This window comes from Budorcas taxicolor, chromosome 2 (genome assembly GCF_023091745.1).
Source record: "Budorcas taxicolor isolate Tak-1 chromosome 2, Takin1.1, whole genome shotgun sequence".
Taxonomy (NCBI): domain Eukaryota; kingdom Metazoa; phylum Chordata; class Mammalia; order Artiodactyla; family Bovidae; genus Budorcas; species Budorcas taxicolor.
In genome coordinates, this window is record NC_068911.1 from 4,349,627 (window position 1) to 4,362,231 (window position 12,605).

A 12,605-nucleotide genomic window follows, 5' to 3' on the forward strand; every position below is an offset into this window, starting at 1 on the left:
CATTGTTCAGTCACTAAATTGTGCCTGACTCTTTGCAACTCCATGGATTGTTGCATACCAGGCTCCTCTGTCCATGGGATTTCCCAGGCAAAAATACTGGAGTGGGTTGCCATTTCCTACTCCAGGGGATCTTCCCGACCCAGGGAAGCCTGGTGGCTCAGATGATAAAGAATCTGAGTTAACTAGTTTCTCTGGTTAACTAGTTTCTCCTGAGGGCAGATCTTGTTAAGAAAACCAGAATGCTCTGGTGTATTTAAAATGGCCACGTCTCTCTCCTTCCCTTGCAGGAGGTATGAGGCGATTTTCCTCCTATCTTCACCTTGAGAAGCTGGTCAAGCTCTGGAGGTAAAACTCACAGAAGTGTGGGGACCTCCCTGGAGACTCTGAGTCTCACACTTGTCCCCACTAAGCCTCCAGCAATTTATCAATTACGGCTCGGGTTTTCTTACCCTGATTGGTCCACATGGAGATTTCTGCTCTGGTAAGTTGTGGTTCTCTATATTCACCTGTCTTTCCAATTTTGGGGGGCAGTTGTTTGCCCTGTGACCTCATTTTTCTGATGACTCTAAGACTGTTGATTTATCAGTTTGTTTTGCTTTTTACTAATGTGGATAGAGTGGTGACTTCTAAGCTCCTTACTGCTGCCATGTGTTTTTAAGATAAACAGTTGACTTGTTGGGAACACAAGTGGGAACACAAGGCTTGGGGGAGAATTAGACCACCTCTGGAGATATTGAAGAAAACATTAATTTTAATGGAAGGCAGGGCAGGTTTTAAAAGAAGGAATACAAATTTTATCTAGGCACCTGAGACCCACATGAATGGGACTTTGCAGAGTTTTCTTTGAAATTAAGAATAAGAGATTTAGTTATTTCAATTTTTCTAAGAGGAGATTTTATTATGGGACATTGATTTCTCTGTTGAAGCTTAATATAAGGGTTTATATTACTGAACTCTGGGACTTTTTATTTTATAGTGTTGGCATTGTATTATTTTAACTGTGCTGTCACTGGTTAATTGTTAAATAATGTCTCAAGACCAAAAAAATCAGAACATAAACAACAGAAGCAATATTGTAACAAATTCAATAAATTATTTATTTTAAAAAAGATTGACTTATTTTATTTTTTGGTCCCTTCCCCATCTATTTTAAACTACTTTCCATGGAATCTTGATGTGAGAAGGTGATAGCTTTAACAGGTTTATTCTTAAAAGAAAAAAATAATAAATCTAATGTTATCGGGGAAAAATAAGTGATAAATCTCTGGTTGTATTGATCAATACAAAAGAGATACTAATTCTTGGAAAACTCTCTAGAAATACATCTGGAAATTTTAAATAATTCAAAGTAATAGATACGGTAAATAACATAGTAAAAACTTGAATGTACTGAATTAAAAGAAGTTTGGAAGGAAAAATATATTACCAAAGTCAATTAAACAGGAAGGGGAAAACAAAAGACATAAAACCCTCAAACAATTATCCTGTAAAGGTTCTGCACTCAGAAGGCTTGCAAATGAGCCTTTTCAAACTTTTTTAAGGAGATGATTTCTATTGTTTATAATTCTCCCTAAAACAAACCAAAAGCTGTTAATAGAAAGCTGTGTAGCTGAATCTGCAAAGGACTCAAATCCCTGACGTCCAAATCTAACACAAGAATTAGAAACAAAGGGAAAAGCAGTTCCATGTTACAAAAAGACTAAGATTACTTTTCTCTTTTTTTTCAAAAAGAGCATGAACTGAATCTAATGATATATTTTAAAAGTTCTTATGCATTTTATTCAATAATAAAAACAGGCTGATATGAACCTTACTATTTGAACATATTAGTAAGTAGCTTAAATGATAATTAATAGGTTTTTCATAATCACATCATGACATTCCTTACCCCTAACATCCTCCTCCAGTACATAAATACTTAAATACTTACACACACACACACACACACACAGAGTATATGTGTCACAGAGAATATCTGTTTTAGACCAATATCATATTTGGTTTTTCAAACTCTACAGGCAATTCTGACAGCAACACTGTAAAATAAGTCAAACAGGATACCCTAAAATTTTAAGATTTAGTAACTTTAGCAGTATAAATGTTAGATGTATATGAAAAGCATCATTTTATTTTTATTTTTCATTTTAGTACTGTTTTATTTAACTCAGTATGTCCAAAACATTGTTCCTTCAGCATATAGTTATTATAAATAAGCTAATGAGATATTTTCTATTCATATTTTTCATACCAAGTCTTCAAAATTCATGGTATTTTACAATTAAAGCACATTTTAATTTAGACTTGGGCTTCCCAGGTGGCACTAGTGGTAAAGAATCTCCTGCTAATGCAGGAGATGCAAGAGATGTGGGTTCAATACCTGGGTCAGGAAGATCCCCTGGAAGAGGAAATGGAAACCCACTCCAGTATTCTGGACTAGCCACCTTTCAAATACTCAGTATTCAAAGGTAGTTAGTGGCTACTAGTGCTGACTAGCACATAACTACACAATCACAAAGGAAAATTTTCTTCCAAAATGACCCTCCACCTGAAACGTATTACACTTTTCAAGAGCTCTAGGAATCAGAAAGCTCTTCTTTCTGAAAAGCATCATTTTAAGTTTAAACTCTTCTTACTTTCACTTAGTGAATTTTGAACAATACATCTTAATGGCAAATAATGAGGGAAGCCCCACAATACAATAGCTAGTCAAAATATGCAGAATGTACAGAAAAGTATTTACCATTGACTGCATCTTTGAAAATAAATGAAGACCAACCAGATGAGAACAGGCCAGGCTGTTTATTCAGAGGTTATCAGAGGAAAGGAGTATAGACTTGGATTACCATGATGTTGAATGGTTTGCCTTGGAAATGAACCGAGATCATTCTGTTGTTTTTGAGATTTCTGTGGGCACAGGACTGGAAAAGATCAGTTTTCACTCCAATCCCAGAGAATGGCAATGCCAAAGAATTTAAAAATACCATACAATTCCGCTCATTTCACATGCTAGCAAGGTAACGCTCAAAATCCTTCAAGGTAAGCTTCAGCAGTATGTGAACTGAGAACTTCCAGATGTACAATCTGGGTTTAGAAAAAGCAGAGGAACCAAAGATTAAATTGCCAACATTTGTTGGATCATAGAGAAAGCAAGGGAATGCCAGGAAAACATCTACTTCTGCTTCATTGACTACACTAAAGCCGTTGACTGTATGAATCACAACAAACTGTGGAAAATTCTTAAAGAGATGAGAATACCGGACCATCTTACCTGTCTAGTGAGAAACTTGTATGCACGTCAAGAAGTAATAGAACCCGACATAGATCAATGGACTGGTTCAAAATTGGGAAAGAAGTACAACAGGCTGCATATTGTCACCCTGCATAGTATTTAACTTACATGCAGAGTACATCATGGAAAATTCTGGATTGGATGAATCATGGCTGGAATCAAGGTTGCCAGCAGAAATATCAACAACCTCAGATATGCAGATGATACCACTCTGATGGCAGAAAATGAAGCAGAACTAAAGATTCTCTTGATGATGGTTAAGGAGGGAGGGAAAAAGCTGGCTTGAAATTCAACATTCAAAAAACAAAGATCATGGCATCCAGTCCCATCACTTCATGGCAAATAGATAGGGAAACAATGGAAACAGTGACAGACTTTATTTTCTTGGCCTCCAAAATCACTGCAGATGGTGACTGCAGCCATGAAATTAAAAGACACTTGCTCCTTGGAAGAAAAGCTATGACAAACCAGGACAGCATATTAAAAGGCAAAGACATCACTATGCTGACAAAGGTCTGTGTAGTCAAATCTATGGTTTTTCTAGTAGTCACGTACGGATATGAGAGTTGGGCCATAAGGAAGGCTGAGAGCAGAACTGATGCTTTCAAACTGTGGTGCTGGAGAAGACTCTTGAGTGTCCCTTGGACTGGAAGAAGGTCAAACCAGTCAACCCTAAAGGAAATCAACCCTGAATATTCATTAGAAGGACAGATGCTGAAGGTGAAACTCCAACACTTTGGACACCTGATGTGAAGAGCCAACTCATTGGAAAAGACCCTGATATGGGAAAGATTTAAGGCAAAAGGATAAATGGGCAGCAGAGGATAAGATGGTTAGATAGCAACATCAACTCAATGGACATGAATTTGAGCAAACTCCAGGAGATAATGGAGGCCAGAGGAGCCTGGCATGCTACAGTCCATGAGGTCAGAAAGAGTCAGACACGCCTTAGGGACTGAACACCACCACCAGCAACAACAAAAGCGAGGAGAACTCAGTAATTGATGAAGTCCTGGTCATTTGGAGCTAACTTCTACAAAAGTTACTGCTTAGCTTCCTGGAGGTTGGCTAGAGGTAGTGGCCTGGCTTCCTAGGCTTTTTACTGTAGTTCAAGGAGTTGATTTCTTGGGTAGATCATGGGGGTGGTAGATCAGGGTTCCGTTGTTTATTTCTGGACACCACCCTTATGGCAGAAAGTGAAGAGAAACTAAAAAGCCTCTTGATGAAAGTGAAAGAGGAGAGTGAAAAAGTTGGCTTAAAGCTCAACATTCAGAAAACGAACATCATGGCATCCGGTCCCATCACTCCATGGGAAATAGATGGAGAAACAGTGGAAACAGTGTCAGACTTTATTTTTGGGGGCTCCAAAATCACTGCAGATGGTGATTACAGCCATGAAATTAAAAGACGCTTACTCCTTGGAAGAAAAGTTATGACCAACCTAGACAGCATATTCAAAAGTAGAGACATTACTTTGCCGACTAAGGTCCGTCTAGTCAAGGCTATGGTTTTTCCAGTAGTCAGGTATGGATGTGAGAGTTGGCCTGTGAAGAAGGCTGAGTGCCGAAGAATTGATGCTTTTGAGCTGTGGTGTTGGAGAAGACTCTTGAGAGTGCCTTGGACTGCAAGGAGATCCAACCAGTCCATTCTGAGGGAGATCAACCCTGGTATTTCTTTGGAAGGAATGATGCTAAAGCTGAAACTCCAGTACTTTGGCCACCTCATGTGAAGAGTTGACTCATTGGAAAGGGCTTTGATGCTGGGAGGGATTGGGGGCAGGAGAAGGGGACGACCGAGGATGAGATGGCTGGATGGCATCACTGACTTGATGAACGCGAGTCTGAGTGAACTCCAGGAGTTGGTGATGGACAGGGAGGCTTGGCGTGCTGCGATTCATGGGGTCGCAAAGAGTCGGAAACGATTAAGCGACTGAACGATTGAACTGAACTAAAGGGACATGTGGGGTCTTACTTCCTTCACCAGGGATAGAACCTGCGCCCCCTGCATTGTCAGCAAGGCGTCTTAACCACTGGACCTGCCACGCGACATGCCTCCTCTTGCCACAGGCACCTGCCCACGCCAGCCACCCCCGTGCGCGAAGCCCCTCACTCAGGCTGACCGGAAGGGCCTTGCCGCGGAGCCTGCCGGGAGTTGTAGTTCCATCCTGGTCCAGGGTTGTCTATGCAGTGCAGGGGTAGAGGGGCGCGGGTCGACTCAGATCTGCGCATTTTCGGACATGAGTGGTCTTGTGGTCTTCAGACTTGGGAGCACCTCGGACCTGGCCGGTTTTGAGGTCTCTGCGGCACCTCGGACTGATGTTTCCCTCGGCTTCTGGCTGTAGAAGGGACTCACGTGACGGAATCCACGGTCGCAAAGCCAGGCGGGCACTGGGAGGGGGTGCTCCGTGCGGGGTCGCTCCATCCGATGTCTTCTTAGGAGGGTCAAGGTTTTTGTCTGGTCCGAGGTAGGGGCCACAGGCTGGCTGGGTTTCACTGCTTCTCTGATCTCCAGCAGCTCAGCCTCGCCTGAGCCCACCATCCACAGGGAGCTACTTTAGGACACAGTAGTGATAGCATTGGCCCCAAAGAGCTGGGCACTAGCTCTCCCTGGCACGGTCGCCCCTTTTTCCTGACGGTGGATTTGTTTCCGATGTTTAACTTGGAGTTTCTCTGCCTACCCAGAGCCCTGAACTCCACTTGGGTGCCCAGACCTCCTGTGGGTGAGGAAAGTGTCTTCTGACACCGCTCCCCCGCCCAACTCCTGCGGACCTTACATCCAGCCGAGGGTAGGCGCTGAGCTATGAGGGCAATTAAGGAAGGCTATGAAATGACTGTTACTTCAGAAGTCTACAGTGTCAGTCTTTTAGAGTGTCTGGCCCTGGGGGAACACCGGCTCCCATCCGCGGCCAAAGACTTATGGACCTGTCAGTCAGGTAAACAGATAAGGGCCCCTCTGCGTGTGAGTGCCCGGATATCTCTATTGGATGAACGGACCCACCCCCAACCCCCACCGGAGAGAGGGAGGGTCCTACTGGGGGAGGCGGGACTAAAGATCAGACTTCAGTAGGGTCTGCTAGGTGGAAAGATGCAAAAGGGTATTCCCAGATGAGGGAACAGCATACTAAAGGTAAGAGGCTTAAGGGTACTGCTAGGTTGGGTGCTATGGAGGAGCCATTACAAAAATCTTGACTGGAATTTGATTGGATCTAATGTTTCTTTGATGGGTGTATTTTTGAGTATGGATCCATTTCATGTAAAGTTTAGTGGTTTGTTTGGTTTTCTGTTGCTTTGTTAATTTGAGTAATTTATACATTTTCTGGAAAGTTGTCCAATTCAATTTGTTTATGGCGTTAATTTGTAGTACTTGCCTGGATTAAAAGAAAACTTCAGTATATCTGTAATTGTCTCCTTTTTCAAGTCCAAAAATTGTTTCTGTTTTGCCCACTCTTTTTTGATCAGTCCTGCCTGCAGTTAGTCTTTTATTAGTTTAAAATACAAAACAATTATTTTATTAGTTGTAATAAATCCTTTCCAAGAGTTGAATTTAGTTTTTTGTTTAATTTTTCATTTGGGCACAATTTCAGAATTAAAGTCATAATAGAATAGTACAAATAATTCCTAAATAGATTTCATCTAAATTCCCTAACATTTTGCCACATTCGTATAGGAGGTTCCAGAGGGATTTCAGAGCCAATTAAGGAAAAAGATGTAACCATGAATTGCAGGAGCACAATGACATTATTTATGCATGCGTATGAGGAGTAAGGGGGCCTCTTTCAGCATGAGACCACCTAGAGGCTAGGGCCCAGAGGCCGTTTCCCAGAGAAGAGGAGAATAAGGGAACCCCTGAGGTATATAAAGCCACTTAGGGTCTTTATATCTTTATAGCCACTCATGGCAAAGGAGTTTGTGTAACTCAGTGAAGGTATATGCCATGCCGTGCAGGGCCACCCAAGACGGAGGAGTTATAGTGGAGAGTGCTGACAAAACATGGTCCAGTGGAGAAGGAAATGGCAACCCACTCCAGTATTCTTGCCTGGAAACTCCCATGGACAGAGAAGCCTGGCAGGCTACAGTCCATGAGGTCGCAAAGAGCTGGACACAACTTAAGCAACTGAACAACCACCACCAGAAACGGTGCGGTTTCACAGGGCAGGTAAAGTGTGCAGCTTCTAAATGACTACAGATGTGCTGATATTTAGACTGTGTTTAAAACATTCACATGTGTTGCTATCTGAGTTTGGGGCTGCTGGTCTTTTGAGCTAGAGATCTCGGACAGCTGTGAAGAAATAAACAACCCAGGGGCCAATCTGCAGAGGACATCTTTGGCTAATTTATATGACAATTTGCTTTATCCTGCTTTTCCTCCCTCCTCTATATATTTGTGTGTAAATACTTTAATGTGCATTTCCCCAAAACAAGGGCATTCTGTCACATAAACACAGTATAATCAAGAAATCAGAATTGGTGTATGCCATTGTCTAGCCCATGGATCTTACATTTTACTAGCTGTCTCAGTAGTACCTTTTCTAGCTAAAGAAACTCTAGGATCACACATTGGAACCCCCTCCCCACTTTGGTCTCCTTTAATCTGGAGCCTTTTAAAGCATTAACAGTTTTGAAGAATACAGGCCACTTATGATCGTTCCTTAATTTAAGTTTGTCTGATGTTTTGTCATGATTAGATTCAGGTAATACATTCGGGGCAGGATTTTTTTAAAGATATATGCTTAAGTATTTCTTTTCTTCTAAAATTTCTTTTCATACTTGTTAATTTCTTTTTTAAAACATCTTTTGAGTTTATTCTTTTCTGTGCTCGCTTCCTGCATTTGTATGTCATTAATTTTCATTAATTTCATGCTTGCCTTAGGGCTGTAAATTTCCTTTAAATATGTTTTTAAATATCCACCAATTTTGGTATGTAGTATTTTTGTTGTCATTGTTGTAAATATCTTTGCATTCTTTTTATTTTCTAATTTTATTACTTTTTGGTTTAGAGAGTAGCATTTATGCAATATTGATTTTTTTTTAAAGGTTTGTTGAGGGTTTTTTTTTTTAGCTTGTCAATTTTATAACTATATCAGATGGCAGTTTGAAAAATGTATATTCTCTATCTATTGCGTTCACTCTCTGATCCAATGTCAAGCTTTTGTGCACCCACATCATATGCTATTCCTTTTTGTACCCTAGATCTTCGTCTCTCAAAGTATATACTAAAGTCTTTTGCTGTCACAACTTGTCAGTTTCTCTTCGTTGTGTCCAGTGTTTTCTGCGCATTTAACCTGCATCATGTGCATTCGCTGGGGTGCACTGGACCCGGGATCGAGCTGGCTTTGGGTCATTGCTTTGTCTTCTGGTGGGTTGTTCTTTCTAGCTTTTTGTCTGTCTCCTAATTTTTTAAATGAATGCCAGACATTGTGTGTGGGAGACTTCTGCTGGGCTGTTTCTGTATTGGAGCTGGGAGGACAGGAGTTGTGAGTTGCGCAGAGCTGGCATTTCTTGTTGCTATGGTTATCGTGGGTCTCTGCTCTGGCTTAGAGCTGGCTGGTTACTTACTGGTTCCCCACTCCGCCCACCGCCAACCTCCCCCCCTTGACTGTCTCCTCCTGCTGGTGTTCCCTGTCTGCTCCTTGTGCTGGCTGACCAGGGAGGAGGGGCAAGGTACTCTTTCCCTCTCAGTTTTAGGAGGGCCCTGGGCCCTGGGGATGTGTCTCTCCCCTGGAGGTAGTGTAATAGGGAGTTACTGGTCCTGCTCACCCACTGGTCAGCACAGCAGTGGGCCGTGCCTCCAAGCAGCCAGCTGGCAATGACATCAGTGTTAGGGGGTGATTCAGCCAATGGTTGGTGGACTGATGGTCATCAGGTAGAGACTGAGGTAAGAGGTGGATTCTCGCCTTCTCCAGGGGGCCCTCCAGCTCACCCAAACTCAGACTTGCTGTTGAGCTGGGGGGCCCAGGGAATAGGCTCCAGGGCCCTCCCCAAGGCTACCCCCTAGCCAGGCCCAGGCCTTGAGGTAGCAGTGACCCTCTCCCCCATCCCCAGCTCTGACTGAATAGCGTGAGACAGTCTTCGAGACCTGGCCCCTGCCAACTGGGCGGCTGAGGGCTGGCTGGGTCCTGGGTGCCTGGCACCTTCAGCGATGACAGCTGGGCAGCATCTGAGGCCCTGGCCCTGAGGGGGCCACTCACTGAGCTCCGTCTTCTCCTTAGCTAGGACTGGGACTTTGGAGGGCAAGCGTTGTGCCTGGTGACCTGGCCTTTTCTTGTCAGGACAGAGTAACGTTCGTTTGGTAGAGACTTCGAGGAACATCGCCACCTGACCTCAAGGACAAAGGGTGTGACGCCGAGAAGTCTGCATCAACGAACCATGCTCCTGCCTCACCTTTCCTAGGAAAGGGCTTTGCTGAGAGCTTTTGAGGAATTTGGGGTTTTTAAGGCACAAGCCACCCATCTCCTTGAATGACTCTGAGATAAACCTTCCTCAGTTTCAAACTCTTGACATTTTGGGATTGTTTGCCTCATTGTGTGTTGAGGGCATGGACTTGTGTTTCAGTAACAGTAGGAGGTGCTAATAGTCTGAGCCTAGGACCTATGTCTGCCCCTCGCCCATGGGGATAGGGTTTTCTTTTCCTGCTGCTGCTTCCTCCTGCCACATATGGTAGGTATTACCCATGATCAGGGTGCAACAAAAGGGTTTTGCTAACCCTTCCTCCAGCAACATGGGACTTTTGTTCCTCAGGAGAGAAATTTCTGGAAGGATGGGGCTTCCTGCGTTCCCATGGCCCTCCTCTGGCCCAGGGGAGTCTCCGTGTGATCTCCAGCCACGCCCTGTGTTCTCCAGCCCCGCCCTGTGTTCCTCCTCTCTATCTGTATCACAGATCACCACCAATTCGGTGATTTAGAGTAGCTTACAGTTCTGAGGCCACGTGACCCAGTGGAACAGCCATGCACTCTGCTCGGGTTTCCAAAACAAAATCAAGATGCTGGACAGGCTGGCCTCTTCTCCGGGGCTTCCAGGGAGAGTCCGCTCCTGGTGTGCAGAATCAGGGGAAGTAGGTTTCTGGCAGTCTGGGCTGGGGGCCCCTGCCCCGCTGCCTGCTCTGGGCTGAGGTTGTCCCTCAGCATCTTCTCACACTCACACCCACCTCCAAAGCCAGAGACGATGGCCGGGCTCCTGCTGGGGTCCTCCCTCTTCATGTCTCTCCTCTCCTGCCCCCATCCATTGCCAACTCAGAGATGAAGTGTCCTGCCGACGTTTTTACATGAGTCTCACCACCTCATCTGTTTATTTCCAGGTTTTCTTAGTGTCTTTCCAAAGGCTTAGAATCAGACTGTAGCCAAGGCGGCTTGGTCCTGTCTGCATAGTCAAGCTTGTTTCTACCCCTAGAGAGTCTCAGAGGCCAGAGCCGAGCCTTCAGCTGATGGTAAGTTCCAAGCAGGAGAGCAGAGCTTTAGTGCTCAGAACAGGCCCCAGTCCTCAAATGCCAGGAGTCCCAAATTAGAATAACTCTCCTAAGAAAGGTGACCCAGGGAGCAGCCTTCTCCTTGGAAAGAGGGATCCCTTTCTTATCCCACTTGGTAGCTTAGGGCTGAAGTTGGAGGCTCATCATGTGGGGCAGCCACCGCCCCCTGGAAAGGGCTCCTAAGAGCAGCCTGGGACCCTCTTGCAGCCAGAATTGGGTGATGTCATTGCCTTAGGGGATCACCTAGGATTCGGTCTGGGGGGAAGATTTCCAGGAGGAGAGGCGGTCTCCTGCCTTAGCGTGTGAGAAGCATGAACTTGGAGGGAAGGGCCTCCCATGGTTCTGAGAGTGACATCGCCCCCCCCACCCCGCCCCCCGCCCACCGATTTCTCTGCACTCATCTGCGTTTACTTCATTTTCTGCTGTCCATCCAGCTAGATTTCTAGCTTGTCATCTGATGTCACCTCCATACCTGACTTCTCGTGACCCGTAACCTTCCCTCCTAGTTGAGTCAAGGCCCAGACTTTGCTTTCTTAAACGTATTTCGTTTTTCTTTCTCCTGTTAAAGACGAAAGAAAATGGGCATGAGAGGGGTGTTCAGAGCCATCCAGCTTACTAGAGGCCAAGCCAGCACTAGCACCCAGGGCTCCTGTCCGGAGGAGGGAGGCCTGGCGGCACCCAGGCTAAACCCTGCCCCTCCCCACTCTCCACCGCTTCAGACCTTCTCATGGATTTCAGCTCCTCTGGGTGCAGGACTCTGACAGGAGGTCATGGAGAGAGGACCCAGTAAGATGATACATGTAAATTTTTATGAAATACATAAGTTTTAAACAATGAGCATGTTTTACTGTTGAAAAACTTAGAAAACAAATCCTATGAAGCAAAGGTAACCACGGTTAACATTCTGCCTGTTTTCTACAGAAGTTTTTTCTTGATGTGTTTACGAAAACCCATTCTCTGATAAAGAAGCAGAAAATGGGGTAGCAGGTCACAGGCCACAGAGCATAGAGGGTTTCTGACCTAGGCTTTTGACCCAGACTGTCCAGCCTGCCTTTCCCGGTGGGCTTCCTGGAGCCGCCATCACAAAGCACCGCAAGCCTAGTGGCTTACACAACAGACGCTGAATCTTGCCCAGCGCTGGAGGCCAGCGGGACCTGCCCCAGGCCTCTCTCCAAGCTCCGGGAGGCTTGCCGGCCATCTGTGGCATTCCTCGATTTCGGCTGCATCATCGGACCTCTGCCTTCCTCCTCTGTTACCCCTCTCTGAATCACATGCTATGTGCCCTGCTTTTTCCCACTTGCTGGTATTGTTGGAAGATCATTCCACCTCAAATATTTACATTATTTTATGTTGATTCATAGCTTAGCATGCTTTAATTTGTATCATAATTTATCAACCATTCTCTTATTTTTCAGTTCAGTAGCCTCCATTTATTTATTAAAAAAAAAAAAAACACCCTCAGAATTCTTTATGGAGTTTCCTGTCATTCTAGAGTTTTAGTATCTCTGCAGAATTCTTGGATCAAACTCCAGTGTGTCTCTGTCCTGAGTAGGAACATACGTAGGACCAGGAGAGAGATAGGTGTGGGGTCCAGTTGATGCTTCCAGCCACAGTAAATTTGCTCCTGAACCTTCATGTTCCTGTTCCCTGGGAAAATGAGGAAAGGAGGAGGAGGGCTCAGGAGAAGCCATCAGATCTTGTCCCGTATTTGGTAAGTGGCAGAGCCTGACCAGGACCATTTCCTGTACAGGAGTCAGCACAGTTGAGCCAGGACAGGTCTCAGTAATAAAAGCGACTGTTGACAAACTGCAGCCATGAGAGGAAAGCTGAACAAAATGTAGCAGGATCCACAGAT